The sequence below is a fragment of the Lathamus discolor genome, chromosome 2, assembly GCF_037157495.1.
Source record: "Lathamus discolor isolate bLatDis1 chromosome 2, bLatDis1.hap1, whole genome shotgun sequence".
Lineage (NCBI taxonomy): Eukaryota > Metazoa > Chordata > Aves > Psittaciformes > Psittacidae > Lathamus > Lathamus discolor.
In genome coordinates this window covers 66,175,519-66,196,306 of record NC_088885.1, presented here as the reverse complement: position 1 = coordinate 66,196,306, position 20,788 = coordinate 66,175,519, and the positions used below count along the sequence as shown (strand labels likewise).

Below are 20,788 nucleotides of genomic sequence, written 5' to 3'. Positions count from 1 at the left end.
AGTGTTGAACTGCTTCTGTTTTTGTGAGTGGCCTTTGCACCTGTTGTGATAAGCAGAGCTCCCTTCACAGCAGCACTGAAAGGGTTGCAATCTTTTTTTCCCCCTGCTTTAAACTTACTCTTTCTTTCAGTGAATGCCAATAATTAAGGAAAACACTTGAGTCTGCAGTGGATTCTTTAGCCTGACAAAACCTAGTATTTATATAGATTAAAATGAACAGGGCAACCAAGGCACCTTTCTCATCGGCTTGGTGAGAACTCTCTGGAGCAGGCTTGTTGCATGAACAAAACAGGATGACCAGTTCACTTAACTAAATTTGGCTTTACCCCACCCAACCTTGTCTGTCCTGTTTACACCTCCAAACAGCGTTCTCCTTGCGTGAACTTGCCTCATCATGTGTGACAAAGCGTGCAAAATTATGTGTACCATCGAGAAAAGAATAAATCCCTGCTATTTAGCATTTTTAAGAAATGTGCATTTTCATGTACTTTTTAGTATGTCCCTTCTCTCTTTAATTTGTGAAATACTTGTAGGTGTGGAGCTCTATTTGCTGAGGTTTAACCTGCTGGAAGCTTCCCCCTTCACCTGTGCTCGGTATGCCAGCTTCATGCCAATGGGACCTTTAGCATTTGTGGAAGGGTGATGAGTACCTTCACTGACCGACCTTCAGTGCTGGCCTCAAAAAAGGCACCATGGACCAAAAAAAAAGAGTGGAAAGGCTACCCAGCTGCTCACACAATGCAAGAGAAGGCCTTGGCTGCTGTTCAAAGCCGCTCTGAGTGAGTGTTTCAATTTAATTCTAAATTAAAAGCAGCCAGTGTTGTATAGCACAGTGAAAAGATTATGTATTAATGCTTTTTTCCCCTGACATAATCCTAATGATTGCACTAAAATAAATAAAAGTTAAACCTTCTTCCTCTCTTTGCCCCATTGCTATATTATGCTGTGGCGAGCAGCCAGGTTTTCCTAGGTAAAAAGAAGACGGGAGAGGTCCCAAAACTGCAAGACTGAGAGGGGGATCATGCATTGCCGAGGTCTGCTTCAGCCTTCTCCCTGCTCCTTCGCCATTGATGTGCTTTGCTTCAGGCCCCCATTGAACAACAAGAGAAGAAGCCCCTTAGCAAAAAGCCTGAGTAAAACTGAAGTTGTCAACAGAAGGAAGCTGAGGGCTGTGAGGTGGTGACTTACTAATGTGTGTGTGGATACGTCTCTGACTGCTCCTCCAGAAAACCTGGGGTTTGCTTCTATGGAAGCAGGTGAGTGATAATGTGCTCTCACTGGGAAATGTCTCTCTTCTCAAGAGCTGGTCATGATGAATGATACCTCTTGGGATGTTCTATGGTCACGTTTCAGCCGGCTGGGGTAACTGCCCTCTTTGGTGAAGGCATAATGAGATGTGGTCACAGCAGGCTGCTTGTCTGGTGGGAGAGCAGGCAGCCATCAGCGTGCCCCACTGAAGGAGGTGACAGGATGTGCCATCTCACTTTTTGGTTAGCCCACATGGTGTCTGAAATGCAGTGAAAACACTCATGCAGTGCAAATTCACGCTCCAGGGGTGATGTTATTTCAGATGTGGAAGTTAGGAGGAGCAAAGTCAGAGACCAGATACCACAGTGTTGTGGTTTAGTGCTTTCCATGCTTTTGACTGTACTTCCTTGGCATATGCATACAGTATCCCAGATTCCCACAGTTCTCATCCAACATGCTGAGACTCTCTTTTGATGACCAGGTAGGAACAGCTCAGAATGGGGCACCTGCTCAGGCTGGGGGTTCATGCTGACAGGGCAAAGTGCTTGCTGGCATGCCCTGAGCCAGGGGTGAGGCATGATCCTCTCTGCTCTGGCAGCCCGGTGAGGGCTTCTCATCTGCTGTGAAGCTGGAACACCCAGATGTCAATGTACAGGTTGAGCAAGCAGGGAAAGGGGAAACACAACGTTTGAGGGGTGCTTGGGTGATGTCCTTCCTGCTCCTCTTGCAGAGTTAGGAATAGGGAGAACAATTTGGTGGCTATTCCACAAATTTCTGTTTCCCCTGCTTTTCCCTCTTTCCTGATCTGATATGGCAGGGCTCGACATCATGTCCTTGTCCATCTGTGCCTGCCCTGCCCTTTCCTCAGAGTACAGGAGATCTGGTGGAATTATTTTAATGGACAAATGCTTTGTTCAAATTGTAGCTGTGGTAGAAACACCTCTGGTTGGGAAGCCCTCCTCATGCCCTCTCTGCCAGACCCTGTCTTGCTCAGCCCATGTCCCAAACTGCAGTCCTGTATAGCTTCAACCCCATGTCTGAGCACCTCCTGCCTGCTGCCTCCTAACCTGGCTGGCAGTATTCTTATGGAATAACTGGAGTATACTGAAATACGGATCATGCTGGGAAATCACATAGGAAGGTTATCACAGAAATAGAAAATTACATTACCCACATTCTGATACTGCCTCTAAGTCACAGGTTTTCACTTTTAAATGTATGTCAACAGTGATCTTCATGAATTGCTCATTCATTTTCTGCCTGCTGGTCAAGGAGAAATAAGTATTAGTTACTGGCCCTGGAGACACTGGGTTAGAAGCATTTTCTCTGGGAGAAGCTGCCTGCCAGGCCTAAACACTAGGGCAAATCCCACACAGAAAACCATGTGTGCAGCCATGCTTGGTTGAAGAGATGGGAAACGGGTGTCCAACTGGTGCAGCTCTCTTTGGAGGATTTGGGCTTTAAAATAGAAACTTTATCCTAGAAAACTTAATGAGGATTCATAAAACTTGGGTGTATATTTAGAAAATCTAGTGAACTTGCCTTCAGCTTGAAACGAGGAGATAACATATAAAACCCAGACTGTTTCTGCAGCTTGTCCTAGAATGAGAAAGCGAGGGCCAAAATGATACAAAAGAGGAAAAGAGATGGATTCGCAGATGAGGCTATTCTTGGCAGGTCTGTGGATTGGTGGCTCTGCTTTCTGTCATGCAGGACTATCTGTGATATGCATTTGATTAAAGCTTAGGAAGCATTTGCACGCAGAGTCCTGCGAGCATATTTCTGAGGCTGCTGAGTCTTGATTGCTGTCAAGTGAAGTACACTGCAGAATCGGGGTAACCAAGACCCTAAATTCCTTGGGCAGCCCACAAAGAGACCTGCTTGTGGTGGCATAGTGAGGCATGGGAAGATGACCATTTTCCTTGAGAAGGGAGAGTTGGCAGTCCCTCATTCTGACAACAGAGACAAGGGCACACACAGATTTACTTTGATGATGGGAGGAGGGGGAAGGAGGGAATAAACTCTGTCCTTTCCTTCCTGCCCATCTTATCTTTAATTTAAGGCTGATGGATTGATTACCATTTGTTATTGTAAGTCCGTATGTGTACAGATCCAGTGGTAGGATTAGGTTCCTCCTTCTTTGTTAGTCGAAGTCAATCGCAGTTCATTAAATCTCCCTCATCAGTTCCACCACCTGCTCCTCTTCCTTCTCTGACCAGAAGTCTCATGCCTATTTACCCTCTTCCCTTTGTTTTCTGTTTGTTTCTCTTTTAATTACATCTCTTGATCTTTTCCCCATCAATTATTTTGAGGAGAGAATTGGTCAGGAAACATCAATGCAAATGAAATTGTGGTTATGAATAGAAACAAAGAAATGTTCGAGGGATCTTTGTGTTTCATTTTCTAAACAGCTCTGGACTTGTGCTTGAGATCCCAGCATACCCTTTTCACAGGGCATGAAGCGTGGAGTCTGCAGCATGGGAGCAGGGACAATCCTTCCTTACTCATCCTTGCAACTGTTCAGTGAAGGATTTAACAGTCTCCTTCAGGCCTTGGTGGAATTTTTCAGTTTCTCCTGTAATCCTGACAAATCTCACACTTGGCAATGTCAGACTGTGGTGGCATGCAGGTGGAAAACCCAGCACCAGCAGCAAATTCAAAATAGATGAAGACCCAGTTCTTGCCTTGGCTTTGCGTGCACAGCCAGGCAGCTGGATCACAGGATGGAGCCGTTTGTGGGACAGCCTTTGCCCCTGGTTGTAGCTGAGTGAAATAGCTAGATGGATTTAATCAACAGGGTTTATGATTAATAGGCATTGCAGTCTCTTGTCGGGACCCCAGCCAAGACAAAGGCAGTGGTGGGTTGGCGCTGTGCCGAGATGGGCTCAACAACCCCACCACAGGTTGCACTGCAATGGGTTAGCAGTGTGTAGGGGCCCAGGGGGATGGGAGTAGCCAGTAACAGCTGAAGGAAGGAGTACTAACACATGAAAAGCATTTAAGCACTCCTCTGACCAGACCAGCGCACTTCTCTCTGAAAACGGTGTTTAAAAACACGCTGCTTTTTCACTCAGGTGAGGGGACAAGCATGGAGTACTGTCTGGCGTGTTGGTGTTGGGGAAGCAGTGCAAAAAGAAAAGCAGGCAGAGGAAAAGGTGCTTTTTCTGCTATTGGTAGACAAACTTCAGAACAGCCTCAAACTGAGCTCTGATGTTTTACCAGCTGTTTGGCAGGCCCAAGCTCATCCCTGTATTTTTCCCCCCTTGGGTCACTAGAAATCCTTTTTCTCACACCCATCTCCTTGCTTTGCAATTGTCTGCGCTGCCTGTATGCAACAGGAAAATACACGCGGGTTTAGATGTTTAATCCCTAAATGGAAAAAATAACTGCAGAAACCAGGTGGCAATTTTCAAGTTTTATGCCCGTTCTCTGGGGTCAAGATGTAAAGAAATCCATATGTTCATAGGTGCGTAGGAGCAAGTAAACCTTGTGTCTCACTTAACTACCTGCTTCCGCTTCTCTTAAGTGCTGCCCTTGACTTGTTGAAGCCCTGTAACACATCCATGTGCTGGGGTCACTGCAGTGTCTCGAATTGTGTGTTTTCATCATGGTTTGAAAAGTTTTTTGTAAAGTTCTTCCTGCACTGGGGTGCCAACAAAAGGGTTAATGTTATTTGAGGTATTTCAGGTATTGACAGGGCTAACCTCAGGCAGCATGGAGCATGATCAGGTGACTCCTGCCTGAGTTCATTTGGGAGAAGCAGTCACTGGCTGGGTGCTTTACCTGAATTTCATTCAAACCTCATAAATTTGCACACGGCTGGGAAGCCTGGAGAGACTGTTTTCCAGAGGCCTTGGTGTGTGTTGTCTTTCCATGATGCATCACTTGGGATTGGCTTGCTTCTGCCCTTTCAGTGCTCTTGATTTTGTCCCTCAGGCAACTTGGCAACAGTGTGTCAGGTCAGGGGAAGCAGGCTTGAAGACCAAACCTGTGCTCCATCCAGAGGGGAGGAAGGGAGAGGACGCCCAGATCTGACAGCCTATTTGCCCATACCGACCAAAATGTAAGGATGGGCAAGCTAGAAGGTAGACTTGGCTTTTTCTACACAGATCCTGGAAAAACAGTTGATGACAGAGGATGAGAGCCCAGCTGTGCTACACTGGTAGATCTCAAAAGGAGCATCCCCTTTCTGGGCTTAGCTGCTGGCACAGGGTAGTGGTCCCTTACTGTACAGCTAGCAGGTAAGGATTGCTGGATCAGATTATTTATCAGTGACTTTTTTGTTTATTTTCCTTTCACTTTGGGTTTCAAAACAAATTTGTGATCGTTGTCCAGAGCTCAGTTTAGATTTAAGTTGAACTTGTTTTCAAAACACCCCTCTGTGGTGCAATAGTAAATTGCTGCAGAGGGTGCAGCAGCTGAAAGGTAATGCGATTAGCCTGTGGTGTGACCCCCGCTGAGCAAACAGGACTGGGAGAGGGCTTTATATCCCTGCCTGGGTACTGCACTTTGTGTGCTGAAAAGGCTTCACCTCATGTCATGGCTTATGATTAACTAAATGATCTTAAGGTCCTTTCCAACCCTAACCATTCTATGATCCTATGATTTAGTGACACTCAAAGTTATTAGTCTGACAGAGCTCCCCTAAAGCCAGATGGCTGTCCTCCTCCTGCTTGGGCAGTGCTGTGATCGGGTTTAATGCTTCCCAGTTGCAGATTAGGTGCAACTCTGCAATATCTTGGTTTTCATACTAAGCTAATAACTCAGTAGGCTTTAATATAAAAGGCCTGTTTGTTTCCATAAACCCATATTTAGTTCCCTTTTTGCCCAAAGATGGGAGAAAGGCTTTTTCAGAGGTCCAAGAGGTAGTAAAACAATAAGGGAGTATGTGTACAATGACCAGAAAGCCTCACTGGCTGTTTTCAGAACCTTTCTGCATTCCTTGTGTGAGGAAAACCAGAAAAATACTTTCATTCTGCTACAGAGGCATTGCTAAGTGACAAGTTTTTATTTAGGGTTAGTGCTTTTCCTGGGATTCACAGTGGCCCAGATGCCCTCTCTCTTTGCTCGTGCTTTGGTTATGGCTGCAGTGGTTTAAATATGTCTCTCTTACATGAATCCAAATCTAAAATTCAGATCAGAAGATCCGCTTGTGCCTTTTCCCTTCTGCCCAACCGTTTTGGGATATTCTGGGTGAGTAGCAATGGAGTGAACTGGGACAGGTCTGCCTGTAGGCTCAGATCTGAATCAAAGCTTGAAAAGCTGGTTTTACAACAGGTCAATCCCAAACCAAGCTTTGTAATGAAGATCTTCAACTCCCAATCTAGATCTGGGCCAGGCTCACCTCCTCCTGGAGATGCCCATGTAGATGTGTTGTGTCAGTGGGGAACAGGATGTCCGCAGCCTGTAAGACTGTAATGCGTGAGCGTTTTGCATACGTATCGGTTTGAAAGAAGCATGTGACTGTGACATATTTTGCAGGTAATATAAAGAAAAGCATTTGGGCAATCCCCCTCATGCCTGTAACACACCACTTTTTAAAGTGAGTCATGAGTTCTTGGAAAAAATTTCCCCTTCAAGCCCTTAATCAGTCTCAGGAAACCACACTAAGATATAGACTGTCAGAAAAGCAGCATGTCTTTCAGCCTCTGAGAAAACACAAACTCTTACTTCTTTCCATCCCTGGCCAAGCATAACTGCCACAAGTGTGTTCTTGTAGTTTCTTTAAATCCTAGGTGAAGGTTTCAATGCACAAAATAAATGTGAATAAGTTTGGGGTTTTTTTTAATTATTAGTATTATGAATTCCATCAAAATCCCAAAAGGGGAATAAAGAAGGGGAAAAATTACTTTTGTAGCAATAGGAACCCAGTCTTTCCTGCTTTGGTACATGAGTAGATGCATTGAACATAATGAGATTATTCATGTGCATAAGGGTTGTCAGATCAGACCCCATCTTTGTAAAATGTTTAATTACATACCATCAGAATCCTGTCAGCTGTGAAAAAGCAATAAAAATACTAAAGTGTGTCAGTGAGCAGTAGTAGTAACTGTAATAATATAAATCCATTAAACTTTTATATACATCTCACATACACCAAAGGCATCAAGTCTACACTGGTTAATAATTTGCAAACAGTATACCAGCAGCACAGTGCATGTTCAAGCAAATTATTACGCCTGTTTTGCCAATTAGTACTCAAATTATTTGACATCATGCCTTACTCCATGCTTTGGGCGGGGAAGGGGAGACATAGGCCTGTCGTCTACTGCTCGGTTCTCCAGCTGAAGCTCAGGCATTGTCTTCCTTGCTACAATGGGGAAGGTTTTATTGCTTTACTTTGATTGATTGGTAAGAAGCAGAAACAATGCTAAAAACATGACCAAGGCGATGCACTTCAATTTGACCGTAAAGTCACATGCATGACAAAGGAAAAGCACATTGTCTGTGTAATGCTTTTACCTGGGAATAGTTAGTGGGAGGGTAAGACCAGAGCTTTTCAAAGCTGCAGACTGGGAAGACACGAGTTTTTGTCAGTTTTTGTGCTGGCAGGCAAAGGTGAAAGCCAGACTCAAGCTGAAAGCAGGCAGGGCATCCTCGTCCCACATTCTCTGGGGGAGTAATAGCAGCTCTCAGAGGGGTTGCATCAGTGTTTGGTATGGCACTTCCCAGGATTGCATCAGCTTGTACCTACTTACTTTGTGTTGTTGGTAGAGACTGGAGTGTTAATAACTGGCTCCATGGGGAAAGTCAGGCAACCCACAGTGGAAAGAAGAAACTGAGACAGGAAATACCCAGCACATATTGGAGTAAATGTAAATTGTGGGGAGAGAGGGTGACAGGTGTGATTATTCACCTGTGTGTAGCTGGCTCTGCCTGTGTGAGTGGGGTGGAGTGGGTGCGGAGCAGGTCGTGATTTTACTTGAGGTCTGTAAATACAGAGTTAATAGGAACAGGTAGCTAGAATAGTACTTCCTGCATCTGAATAGTGATACTGCACACAAGTGAAGCTGGCAGTCAGAGGCCACGATTGAATTGCATTTCCATAGCAGATTTATCTTGCTCTGCTCTTCTATATAACCTGTGTTCAGGCTCTGTGCAATTGACTGAAAGCAAAATATGATTTTCTGTGCATGTGTACACTAACATGTTGCACTTCAAGTTCTTTATTGGCCTTCAGCTGCTTTGCTGATCTTTATTTTTATTTTTATAATTACTTCTTCTCCCCCTTTTTTTGTCTCCATTCAGCTGACTGACTGTAATCTGTACCTAGTACATGCTGTAAATAACATAGATTATGTTTGGTGGACAGCAGGGTGCAGGACTCAAGAGGCATTTCAAGAACCAGCAAAAGTGCTGTGGTCGGCCTTGTAGCTTTTAGGTTGTATCATCTCCTGCTTCTCCCTCCTCTCCTCCCCCATGACTTTCTGATGGCTGCTTTTAGATGGATTTTTATCAGGGGGGAAAAGCACTAATGCAAAGTGGATGACAGCAGATGTGTTCCCTTAACAGGGTCTTTCACTGAATGGCTCTGCTAATCATTATGTTTTGCTCCATAGGACTTTTTATTCATGTAACAGGTTTATTTCCAGATTACATATTTGTTTTTATACTGTTTCCTCATAAATACAGGCACTGTAGAAAAAGCTGGCCCCACCATATTTCATGCAGTATTTGTTTATAGTAAGTGGGCCTCACTGAACCTGCATATACAATAAATACCCTTTCAGGATTCCTAGGCAGGAGTAGAGGGAACAGATGGCAAAACAGACCCAGGATTCCCGTTTACAAGGGATCTTCAAATAACACAGGAGGAATGATAGCCATTAAAAAGCCTGCCTTCCAGTGCCTTTATTTTTGGCCATAAAAATTGGATACATTAGCTGCTTTTTATTACTGTGGGGGTTTGTTTTATTTATTTATTTATTCATCTTTTACATTCAACAACAGGCTTTCAAGGGCTTGAAGTAAATCAAGGTGCAGGCACCTCCTTTGTCAACATCATGTTTTTGAGCCACCGTTTCCCCAGCTTTCTTCATTGCAAGTCAGGGGTAAGAGCTAACTAGGCAAGAATCAAATGCGTCTCAGACCCGTGGCCTCTAAGAGACGCTTGAAACATGAACCTGGGTCTGGGGGGGCATTCTGCAGACAGCTGCTAAAGCTCCGACTCAGGTTGCAGTACTGTGCCACGTGGATACCAGAGGGTTGGGAGAAATACCTTTCACTGGGGATATCTCTCTCTCATCCTTTGGTGAGAGAGAGTAGTTTCTAATTGCTTTGGTTTTAAGCATCAAGAGTGAGAATAGGAGGATGCTGGTCACTTGTTCTGTGCTGTGGGATGTTTGTGTCTGTGTGCAGCAAGTGGAGAAGGGAATACAAGAAAGTTGCAAGTTAGGATGTATCTATAGTACAGGACTCTTAATTGTCCTCTTAATAGGGCTTAAACTCTGCCTGGCTATTTAGCAGCGCCTGTGCTTATGCCTGCAATGACACATATCTGCCTTCTTGGCTAAGTGCTCCTCCCAGGTGAGTTTTGACCTCCTCACTGAGAAGGTGACACAGAGGAGAAAGTCCCGAGTTGATGTTTTGAGGGACCTCAGGACACCTCACACCTCTCCCCATCCAGGGCCTCCTGCCTCCACCCACCTCGTGGTCAGGGAAGGGGAATTGCTGATGTGGGTATACCTGGTTGAGCAGCCATAGGAGATACCAGCCCATGTCCTGCTCTCCAGCCAAACTCACCACTTGTGAGGGCAGTGTCTTCACAGGCTATCTTCAGCCGTTAGCAGAGCAAGGAGCACTGTGATGGGAAAAGTGTTTGCAGTCTGCAGCTGGTGTTAAAGAAAAGCAAGCCTTGAAGAAGCCAGCAGATGTGGGATAAGGTGGTTGGCTGTCAGGTTAATGCAGTGCATTAGAAACTAATTAGGGTATTTCCAGTAACAAAAGAGGGCAACCACAAGCCTGGAAACCTGCCAGCTGCTCGGATCCCACAGGCGCCTTGTCAGCTTCCACTCCGGTGGTCAGGGTGTCCTGAAAATAATGGGTAAAAGTAAGGTTGAGGGTGTTGGAAGAGACTGCAATGGCTGGAACCAACTCCTATATACATGAGAGCACTGGCATGAAGCCTCACAAAAGCCACTGAGGCAGATGGCTAAGGAAAACTTGAGTTCATAGGTAAACCCGGGTTGGAATGTCTTAGGTGAGCAGAGTGGGCTGGACCTGGCAACACAGCAGGAGCCAGGTTACGTGTGGCTAAGTGATGGCTGCCATCATTTGATTGTTATGGGGAAAGTCATAGCTGAAATGTACTAGAACCTATCCAATAATTATTTTGGAGGCTCATGCAGGGAGATGGCCATGAGGGCCACTGTAAGGCTATGAGTTGAGTGCAACTCAGTAGTATGAAAGCCACCAAAAGGCCCCTGCGACACACACTCTACAGTATATTCTGCTGATGTACACCTTTGTTTGTCCTGTGATCCTCAGTAACTGAACAGCCACATACAAACCAATGTCAGGATCCCTCTTCCGATAGCGATAAACGTACCTCTTCCTTGAATTGCATCAGCCTGGTGCTTTGCAGCCAGGTGTTTTCCCTCAAAATCTCAAATCCTATTCCAGCTAAACATAGCCATCACCCTCTTAGCTACTACCTCTTTTTTTTATAAAGTGTTTTAGTTCAAGGAAGGAGGTGGGAGAGGTGATGATAAAGGGAACTCTCCATGTTAAGCTATTATAAATTCCTGGTTTGTGACCAGACCAGCTGTAGGTGTGGTCTCGGGTCTTTACCAAAGCATAGAAAATTTGCTAATCTGCTCTGTGCTGCTTTGAAACGGTAGAGACCTGTGCAAGCAGAAGAACAAGGTAAGAAGCTGTGATGCATGGCTAGAGCTACCTAAAGTAAATTAAGCAGTACTACCTAAGGCAACACTGAACGTGTGCAGGAGAGCTCTGCAGAGCAGGATCTGGATCTGAGCTGGGGCTGGGGATGTGGAACTCACTATTCCCCATCCTGCCAGGCTTGTGCCTTGGCAGCGTCCTGGGGAAACACAGATTTAAGGAGTCCCCTGTGTTTCCATATATTGGCACAGAGCACTTGCTGTTCTGTTCCCAAAGCAAAAGGCTTCAATTAAGGTCCTGTCATTTGGGCAGAAAACGCTTCAAGCGCAGAGGCTGCAGATTTCCTTAGCTGTTACCTTTATGTTCTGTTGGCAAAGATGCTAATTCTGAAATGGGAAATAATGGGCCTACTGGGACAGGGGTGAGCAGAAAACCAAAGAGAAAACTGAGATATGTCCTTATGCCTAAACAAATATGATGTCTCCCCCTACTCCCACCCTCCAAGCAGCATTCAGGCTCAATGTGCAGCAGGCGTGTATTTTACCAGACAATGCCAAGTTTTATCATACCAGCCTCCTGCCTGGGGGGCAGTGCTTGGCTGGGTGAATCCTGCAAGATCCCACAGGATGTCAGTAAGTGCTGAATTTTGTTCTCTAGGTCCCGTCTGGGGAATGCACCTAAATGCACACAAATACTGTTACATCAGCCAAGCTCTTCCAGTGCAAAGTGGTGTGATTTGCACTTCCCCAATCACTGCAGTTTATTGCAGGAAGTTGCCAACCTGCTCTGGGCTGGTGTGGTCACAGTTCACATCAGTGGGGTTTGTAAAGGTGGTTACACCAGTATGTGAAGTGAGTAAGGTATGAGTAGATTCATTACATTCTCCACAGGATAAGGATATGTTTTTGCAGCCCACTGTTGCCTGAACTAGGCAATTTGACATGGGCCCTCATCATGGCAGAGCTAGGCAATGTTTAGTATTTGAAAACAGAAATAGCAACAAACCTCTTCCTTTTTTTCCTTCTCAGTTCACGGGAAAAATATTTTGACTAGTTTGAAGGCTAGAATTATTTTTTCTTCCTGCCTGTTTAGATAAGTGAATGAATGTGCATTTGTGTGTATGAGAGAGAGAGAAACAGAAGCTGCTGAAAGTTAATTTGAAGAAATTAACCTTGCATTTTCCTCATTCATTTGAGGACACATTCTATTATTAGTTCTACAAGTGTAATGTGCAACATTTCCACTGGCTTCAAACAAACGTGTATTTTCAACCTGGAAGTCCAAGACTGTAGTCACAAATTGTAATGAAAACATTTCTGTTTTAATGTGGAAATCTTGCGCTGGAAATTCAGTGTAAGCCACTCAAGTGCCAGGCCTTTGCTTCACTGGCCACCAGCTGAAGTGACCACGTGCTGTCGTTTGCTGCTATAGACCAGATGCCCCTGCACCAGGCTGCCCTCATGCCAAACCCTTCTGAATGGTCTATGCCCTGTGGAAATGGAGACTTTGCACCAGGAGCAGTGGTGTGCACTGGCTGTTGCCATGAAGTCTGGTTATTCTGAAGGTTTTAAGCTGTATATATGAAGGAAGTCAGTACTAAATTGACTACTGTACCTTTCATTAGATCTATTATCCACCTAGAGGCTATTTTCACTTTGAAGTGGCATTTGCTCCATAACAAGTAATGTCTCAAAATGCTGTTAATTAAAGTTTCGTCTGTTTAAAGGATTTTCTTTTTCTTCCTCCCCCTCTCCTTTTTTCTTTTCTTTTCAGAAGCCAGTAATTAGTCCAGTAATGTGGAAACATTGTTACTGCAGCTCATTAAATTTGGCAATGCTCACTTGGACCTTTGAGCGCTGATGATGTCAAGTTGACCTGAAATGCAAAGATTCCATCTGTCGGGAATTACTGACGAATTGGCAATTAAATATAAATATATATATATATATTTAACTCATTACTTGTGCTGGATTGACAGTCCTGCAAGCGCTATCATTTTATGTTCATCGACAGACTAATAAAGCTTCCCCTGGGCTCCCTTCCTCACATGGAGGGACTGGCAGCAGGGATGAGACTAGAATCAAATGCTGCAGGGATTTAATTTTGTTCTGTCTATAGACTACACTGACAGAAGTGTCAGTTTGGGCCGGGGTGAAGTGACTATCTGGGCTAACAGAGACAACTGATGCCATGTGGATAACCAGACGGCCCTGAGATGATGCTGACTCTTGGCTGTTATTCCCTCTTATGGAACTGGTGGCCAAGAAATGCATCTCTGTCCTATTTCCCAGAAACATCCAGTCATGGACAGGGGAATTTATCTGTTAACCAGTACTTAAGATTGGCTTTTTTTCTAGCAGAAAGTGAAGAGAGGTAGCTGTCCTTTATATTTGCTGGGGGTTCCTGGAGAAGTGGCACCTGGGAAGGGATGAAGAGGAGGTGAGGACCACAGGGTCTCTCGGTCTTGGGCTATGCTGCTATGATGCCAAAACATCATTCACTGGTGATGCCTCACATAGGTGTGCTGTTGAGATGGCCTGTTCCATTTCTGGCTGGGTGAGTTGCTGTCGCAGCAGAGGAGATGTAACAGGGAAAGCTGAGTACATGTTGACTGCCACAGGCATCAGGTTAATTTGGGATCTCAGTGTTAGGCCCCCTTCCTGCATCCTCAGCAATGGCCAGGTTTCAGTGCTGTAAAGTGTGAACCATAGAACCCTACATGTTGGCATGTGTTGGCCTGAGGCCTCCTTTCTCTCCCTTCGGAGGAAAGGCAGGGCCACCTGATGGCTCAAAATTAAAAGGTTCAGACTGTGTCAATAGCTTACATTCTAGCATAACCGGTAATTTGTTATGGCAGGAGGAGCCTGAGGAAAACAGAATTAAAACCCCCAAAAGTGTGAAGGGAGAGAGAAATAACTGGGAGCCCGGATCCAAGGTTGTACAAACTGCTCCTGAAGTAGCCAGGAGCAGATGGTTTGCTGAGAGTTGAGGTGAGCACAAAGCCACCAAAGTCTGGGATTTCTCTAAAATGCCCTCTCTTCAGACAGTGTCCTCTTGTCACATCTTGCAGATTTGATCATTTTTCCCACCAGCCAAATAGGGTCTTCCTGCCCCAGAAAGAGAGATCTCTGGACAGGTCACCCCTTAAATACAGAGCTGCAAGGGTTGCCAAATACAGCCTTTAAATCCTGTGTCTTCAGACACTTGATGTTGCATTGAAGTCCTGCTGAGTATCTCCGCCTAGATCCACTTTTAGAAGCAGGAATTACTGGATCTAGGCATAGGGAGGCACAACAGATCAGATGAAATGGCTAAATATTTAATAATAAAGATTGTTCACACATTTTCAGCTTAACGTTACTGGCCAAGGAAAGCTGGATGTTTCACATCAGGTTAGCAGGATATTGCAGTATTTTGGCTGCTTATCTGAAGTGAAATTAATGGAACTGCCAATGCTTTTGAAGTTCACTCATGAGATAGTATTTTATTAATTTTCTGAGCTGAGGGCACTTTAGCATCTCCTGTGAGTCTTCTGAATATTAAATGCATGTAGCTCTACAAGCAGGACTCTTTCAACATTCACTCATTCACTGTTTAAAAGTGCCCGCTTCTCATGAATTGAGAGCAGTCTCCTTGGTTTTCCGAGAGTTATCTTCCCTCAAATAAATTAGAAAGTATATAAATTTCCTACTTATGCCCTTTGAATTCAAAGCAGGAGCTACTTAAGTTTAAAGGAAGATGCAGTCTGTGTTTGTCTTGTTTGTCTGGTCTACAGAAAATGCAGTTTAAGTCAAAATGAGCCACTGTGCTGCATCTCCAGCTGTGAAAATAATTCTGTTTTATGAAAGCACCCAGTCTTTCAGTCCTGCTCTGAACTACGCTGGCCTTCAGCTGGAGTCCAGCCTGCCGAGCAAAGCAGAGGAGGGAGGTCTAAGACCTGACTGCTCCTGGGTGTGGTACCAGCAGGACCAGCCAGCCTGGTCGTTCCCCAGCTCCTATGCCTGCTGAGGCTTGGCTCCTTAGTTCAGACTCAGCAGCAAGACAGCTGCCCACCTAAGTTGCATCACTCTGAGAAGAGTAAGCTTGCGCCTAATGTGGCAACAGGTACCTGCAGGATGATTTCAATCTTTGGATGCACTGGTTTAATGTCAAAGAGCTCTAACTCAGGTAGAGGAGATGGTGAATTCTCATCTTCCATGGTTTCCTACCTTTGTCCACAGAAGGGTGAGAGCAGGGAACCTCAGGAGAGCCTGTGCAAGTCAGTGAACTGCTTGCTGTGCTAGACTCAGAAAACTCTCCCAAGTGTTCGAGGCTAGGAAGAGCTGCCAGCATGGACTTCTACAAAAAGGACAGGCAGTTCCTAGATCTAATGTCTAGTGCGTTATAAATAGGGTTAGATGACAGGGAAAAGTAAAAAGAACACCAGAAAAGAAAGAAAATGACAGCCTTTGTCCAAAAATATGCCAGTTACATTGTTTTTTTCCTAAAAAAAGAAAGGGGAAAAAAAAGGTTGCTTTTTCTGCATTAAGCTTGTCATAACTGAATGATTATAGTAACCCCATGAAAAGAGCCAGCCAGGATGTGACACTTTAGCTTTCAAAATAGCTCTTCCTAAAATAAACCCTTCCCTCACAGACTGCTACTGTGATACTTATGGGAAAATGTGAACAGACCACTCATTCTCCCATCTTTCCTTGGAGATTGAGAAACTTTCCATCAGTTTATCTGCTCTAAACTCCTGGGCCAAAACCACAGGAAAATAGTGGGAGTGTAATTTAATATGTTTCACCAATTTGCCTTAATGGCACTTTGGAAGCCTTCTGATTTAATTAGATTTACTCTGTGCCCACAGAGAATAAACAGATATACCTGCCATTTACATAAAGGTCACGTTATTTTCAGGGAATCTGCAATGCAAAGAACTGAAGTGGACCCTGTTGCAGAAAGGCCGCACACAGCTTTGTGCCCTTGAGCACTTGCTGTCTTCAAGCACTCCTATCCTGAAGCATCAAAACAGATTCTTTGAGCTGTGGGCATCTGTCCTCTCTGGGTGCTGTAGAGGCTGTGTTGACCACTCATGTGACCCTGTGCTACCCACCCATATGACCCTATGCTACCCAGCCTTCCTCCTCCTCTTGGCTCAGTGTGCCTGCTCCCTAAATGCACATCAAACAAAATCATCTGTGCTGGTAAAAACCTCCCCCTGGGAAGGAGCCATGGCCCTTTTGCCCAGCACAGCTGGACCAGGAGGAAGATACAGCCCCACAGCTGCAGTTGCATGGGGCTCGTGCTGATTTTCCATGCTGAGGGGAACACCAGGCAAATGACTTATCTGCTGGGCCATGCGCACATGACAGCTCACGCAGCATGACTGGTGTCACTGAAACCTTTATTTCCCTAATTAAATCTTTTTATAAACTTGCAGATACTTCCCTCCATCTCAGCAGTAAAGGGGGAGCAGTGATAGCTGCGTTCCCACACATGCTGCATGGGAGCTTGGCTTAAGCAAGGAGAAAGATGTGTCCCTGCATGTGGTAGGGACATTCCAGTTCAGATCAGAAAAAAGTGCCTTCTACTCAGTGCTGTGAGCTTCCCAAATGCAAAGAGCAGGGGCTAGTCAGGTTCTAATGATGTTTTCTTGATCTTTCACTAATGAAGTTTAGTGACTTGTGTAAATTATTACACCAGCTACTCCCTTCATGTTATCACTTTGAGGGAGCATAAGGACCATTTCCCAGTTCTTCCTCGCTGTCTCCATAGGCAATTTCTTGCTCTGCTGCGCATCACATCCTTGCAAAATGAGATGCATAACTGCAGGTTTGTCATGTTTGCCTTCTCCTAGCAAATGTAGGACAGGTTCTTTGTCAGCTACAGACCCAATACTGAAATCAAGTAGGTGGGCATGCTGTAACATGGAGCTTCTTGAAAGGGAGGGGTAAACCAAAGCTGCTGGTAGAAAGACTAAAATAATGCAGAGGGGCGGTTTACTTGGGTTAGACTGGTTTCTAGTTTTCTTCTCACTGAGTCAGGTAGTAGGTTTTTGGTTTTTTTTTGATCAGGAGATAAATCTGATGATCTCTGAAGCAGGGAAGCTCAGGTTTCAGGTCACTCCCTACAGATCGACTTGCAATTTGGGGTAAATTAGTAAGCTTCCATATCTGATGAGATGATATGGCTTTATGTTCTCATGAGTGCTTTGTCTTATTGGGGCAAGAGAGGAGTTTCCTCTTTTCCACATACTAGGAAAATAAGCTTCATTTTTCAGTGGTTAAGTATAGTAGATGTTCTGAATGTATGAATATGCGTACTACAGAAGGAAGTGTTTGCCTAAACAAACACTTAGTTTGCTCTTTTAGCCGGTACCACTCTCCCCTCCTTGACCTTCTGTTGTGCAGCATGGCTGCAGTGTTCGGCTTGGCATCTGGAAACCAGGCAGGGTCAGCCATTCACTCTCTTGCCACATGCCTGGGTGTGCTGAAGTCCTCTGGAGCCTTGTCGTCAAAGGACGGCAGTGCACCCCTCTGCCACAGTGTATCATAGAGAGTAAAAGCCAGGCTGATCCCAGATGTCAGGTATGCCATGCAATCTGTGGCAGGGAGATAGTTAACATCCCCCCCCTCTGCAGGGGGAGGTTGCAGCTGCCTATCCACCCTGCCAAACTGAAAGGGGATCCAGCCCTCAGGGAAACATGTCTGGAGTTATTTAATCCCAAAAGGATTATAAAGAGAGTGTGCTCTAGGGAATCTCTCAAGCCCCATCACTGTTAAAGGGAAACTAAACCAAACCCCGAAACCAATAACCCGTTTCCCCCCGATGACTTGAAGCAATGGATACTCCTGAATTTTCACCTAAAAATGTGCCCCCATTGAGGCAGTTGGGGCTGCTCCTCTAGAAACCTTCTGCTTTGGCTTCCACGGTGCTATCATTTCCTGCGTCTCCTCCTACCTCTTTAATCTCCTTCAGCATGTCCTTTGGAGAACCTTCTTATCTTCCTCCAACTTTTGTATGGGTTTCATTCGGCTGAGTCTTTTATCCCCACCTCTTCCTCCTCTGTATATTATCCCTGGTTAATCTCAGCTGTGCTCCCTACTTTGCCTGTTCATCTATTCTCTTTTTGACTTGTGTTTAGACTGTAAACTCCTTGAGATAGGGCCTGTCTTTGTATTTTATAATTTTACAGTACCTCCAGGAACATGAAATCATGGACTACATTTAAATAATTGAACAGAATAAAGACATTAAAGGACAGCTAGTCTAAAAGGTTGCATGGAAATATCTTTCTCGCTTTCGGCAGCACTCCAAGGCAGTGAAGCTTTCATTTGTATAAACATGCGAGCATCACCCTCCTGCACAGCACAGCGGGATGAAGCATACCCACTGGTTAACCCCCTAGCAAGTCACCCATTGCCTTGCCAACAGCAGGCTTCAATTTGCTGGTGAGGAGGAAAAGAGAAACTACTGTTTCTTCAATGGGTAACACCAAGAAGTCTTAGTTACCCTGGCTACATGGGAGATCAGTGTGCTTACTATAATGTCCATCTGCTGCCATACGTAGTCAGCTTACATTGTGCAAGGGATAATTTTTAAGGAGCTGTGACAGAAGGTTTTTGTCTATTTTTTCTAATTTCCTCTTTGGAGGGTCCTAAGAAGCACTAAATGTCCTGTAAAAGAACAGTCTGGGTGTCTTGACTTGCACACATTTTATATGTCAGTGGGCTCTGGTCAGCACTTTTTTCTTGAGTCCATTGAGACCTTCAGTGAAGTTTTGTGTTCCTGGTCAGATATCTGTTCCTTCCTGCTTTACCTGTTCTCATTCAGAAGGCATAATAATGTTTTGATTTGTTTCTTTTGCTTTTGAGGAGCTTCTGTCCTTTTATACAACCTCTTCTCTGAAGTGCTATAGAAGCTAATAACTGCCTCGTTAATTTTAAATGAGCATGTCCATGTGACTGCTCAACTCTGATGGCTGCAATTAACCTCTAGCCACTGCACACTCACTTTGGCATTTGGCTCCTTCATTCTTGTGGTGTTTCCCCATGATGCAGGAGGGCATCAGGTTCTTCATGGAGACTTGTCACCCCATATAGTTGTCTTCCTCCTCCTTTACCTCCCAAGCAGCCTGGAGCTCCCACATAGCAGGCATGTGCCTGAGCTCTTCCAAGTTTTGAGTACACCTGACCATAGCTTGCCCTTTCCTCCTTTATTTTGTAGACCTTCAACTCCAAGTAGTTTTCTCTGTGGTCTTTGCCACTGATGAGGGAATCTGACCCTCTAGGCATCTTTGAAGCTTTTTGCATGATATGCTTGCAGAAGTAGCAGATGATTTATTAGGATCTAGCGAACCATTCATTCATTCATTCAGGACCCAATTAATGCCTCTTGTTGCATCTTTATTGAGCCACCTCTGCTCTATTGACAGTGATGATTACCTGTTTCTAAAAGGAACTGGAAATTACCCAACCACCTGATGTTTGCCTGAAGAAAGGCAAATGATAAATCAATCTATAGAAGAAAAATACTTTTAGGGTGAAGGACATATGACTGTATTTGTGCAGGAAATACCTTTTGAGCTGAATGGGAAATACTGGGCCAGAATCTCTGGTCTGATATGGAGATGTGGCTCTACTGTTTGCACACGCTTAGCCAATTTGTGATGCTGCCTCTTGATATTGCACTCAGGGTCAGTGTTGTTACTTACTTATGGTAGTAAAATAGTTTCCATACTAATGATAGCAATAACGGCTGGTTGCTTAAGTTCTGAAATAGTTCGTGTAAGTAAGTTTTCTAAGACTTGTGTCTGCTAGGACTGGAAGTGTGCCATCTGCTCTTTGCAGGGCAATGTTGGAGCTTGGACAAGGCTCTTTTTCCCTTTCTTTGTCTTTCCAAACCTTAGTTCCCCTTTCTGTAATAAAATGGGAATAATTTTGAAGCAAAATAAAAGAGAATTAGCCAGAGTGTGGGTTAGTTGGCATATGACAGGCCTTTTGTGGGGAATGTATGGAGACTTACACATGGACTACTGAGAATTAGGAAATGGAGCTCCACCTTGCCTTTTATTTCCTGTTTAGTTCTGTGCAAGTTTTTTCCTCACTCTGTTAGTGATCCTGCTAAATGAAGCTTGCAATCCTATGAGTAGTGACCGTATTTTTACTGACTTGAGCCATGTTGACTTTGCAAAAAGTAACAGTACCTGCCTGTGAAGTGTCATGGAAATAGCTGGCAGTTCATGGTAGTGCCCTATGAGAAGCATATTGGGTGATTAGTTTTATTGTTAAAGTCCTATATAGGCATTATTTATTCCATGCACATGCTGCTTTCAAACACTTGCAAGCGAAAGAGGTATTTCAGGGGTAATAGATTTGTTTGGATTTGTAATGTACAAATCCATATGGTCATGACCTTTGGGTGAAGGGATACAGTTTTTTAGTTCCTGGGAATTATCTGTGCTTTAGAGACACAGGAACTGGCCCAAGGATCTTGCTGTCCGGATACTGCAGCTAAAGGGTCACAGGGAAACACCTATGCAGCTGCAGACCCAGCACTTACAGGTTTGCTTGTATAGGTCCAGAGGTAGCACTAGGACGCAGAAAAGACATGCAGGGACACGGTGATACACAAGGTAGCTTCTTCGAGGATGCCAACAGGTAGGCTACGGGAAGAAGAGACTATTTTATACAATAACTGTGATGGCACTGGGCCA

At 44.6% G+C, this 20,788-nt stretch overlaps 1 long non-coding RNA gene across 1 annotated transcript in view; it reads left to right on the top strand.

The window, feature by feature from the left end:
* Positions 1-13,114, top strand: part of LOC136008280 (uncharacterized) — a 65,788-nt gene extending 52,674 nt beyond the window's left edge. The window contains exons 12-14 of the long non-coding RNA XR_010610036.1: positions 534-779; positions 957-1,256; positions 12,862-13,114. This is a non-coding gene — a long non-coding RNA (uncharacterized LOC136008280). The remainder of the gene's footprint in view (positions 1-533; positions 780-956; positions 1,257-12,861) is intronic.
* The last annotated feature ends 7,674 nt before the right edge of the window (positions 13,115-20,788 follow it).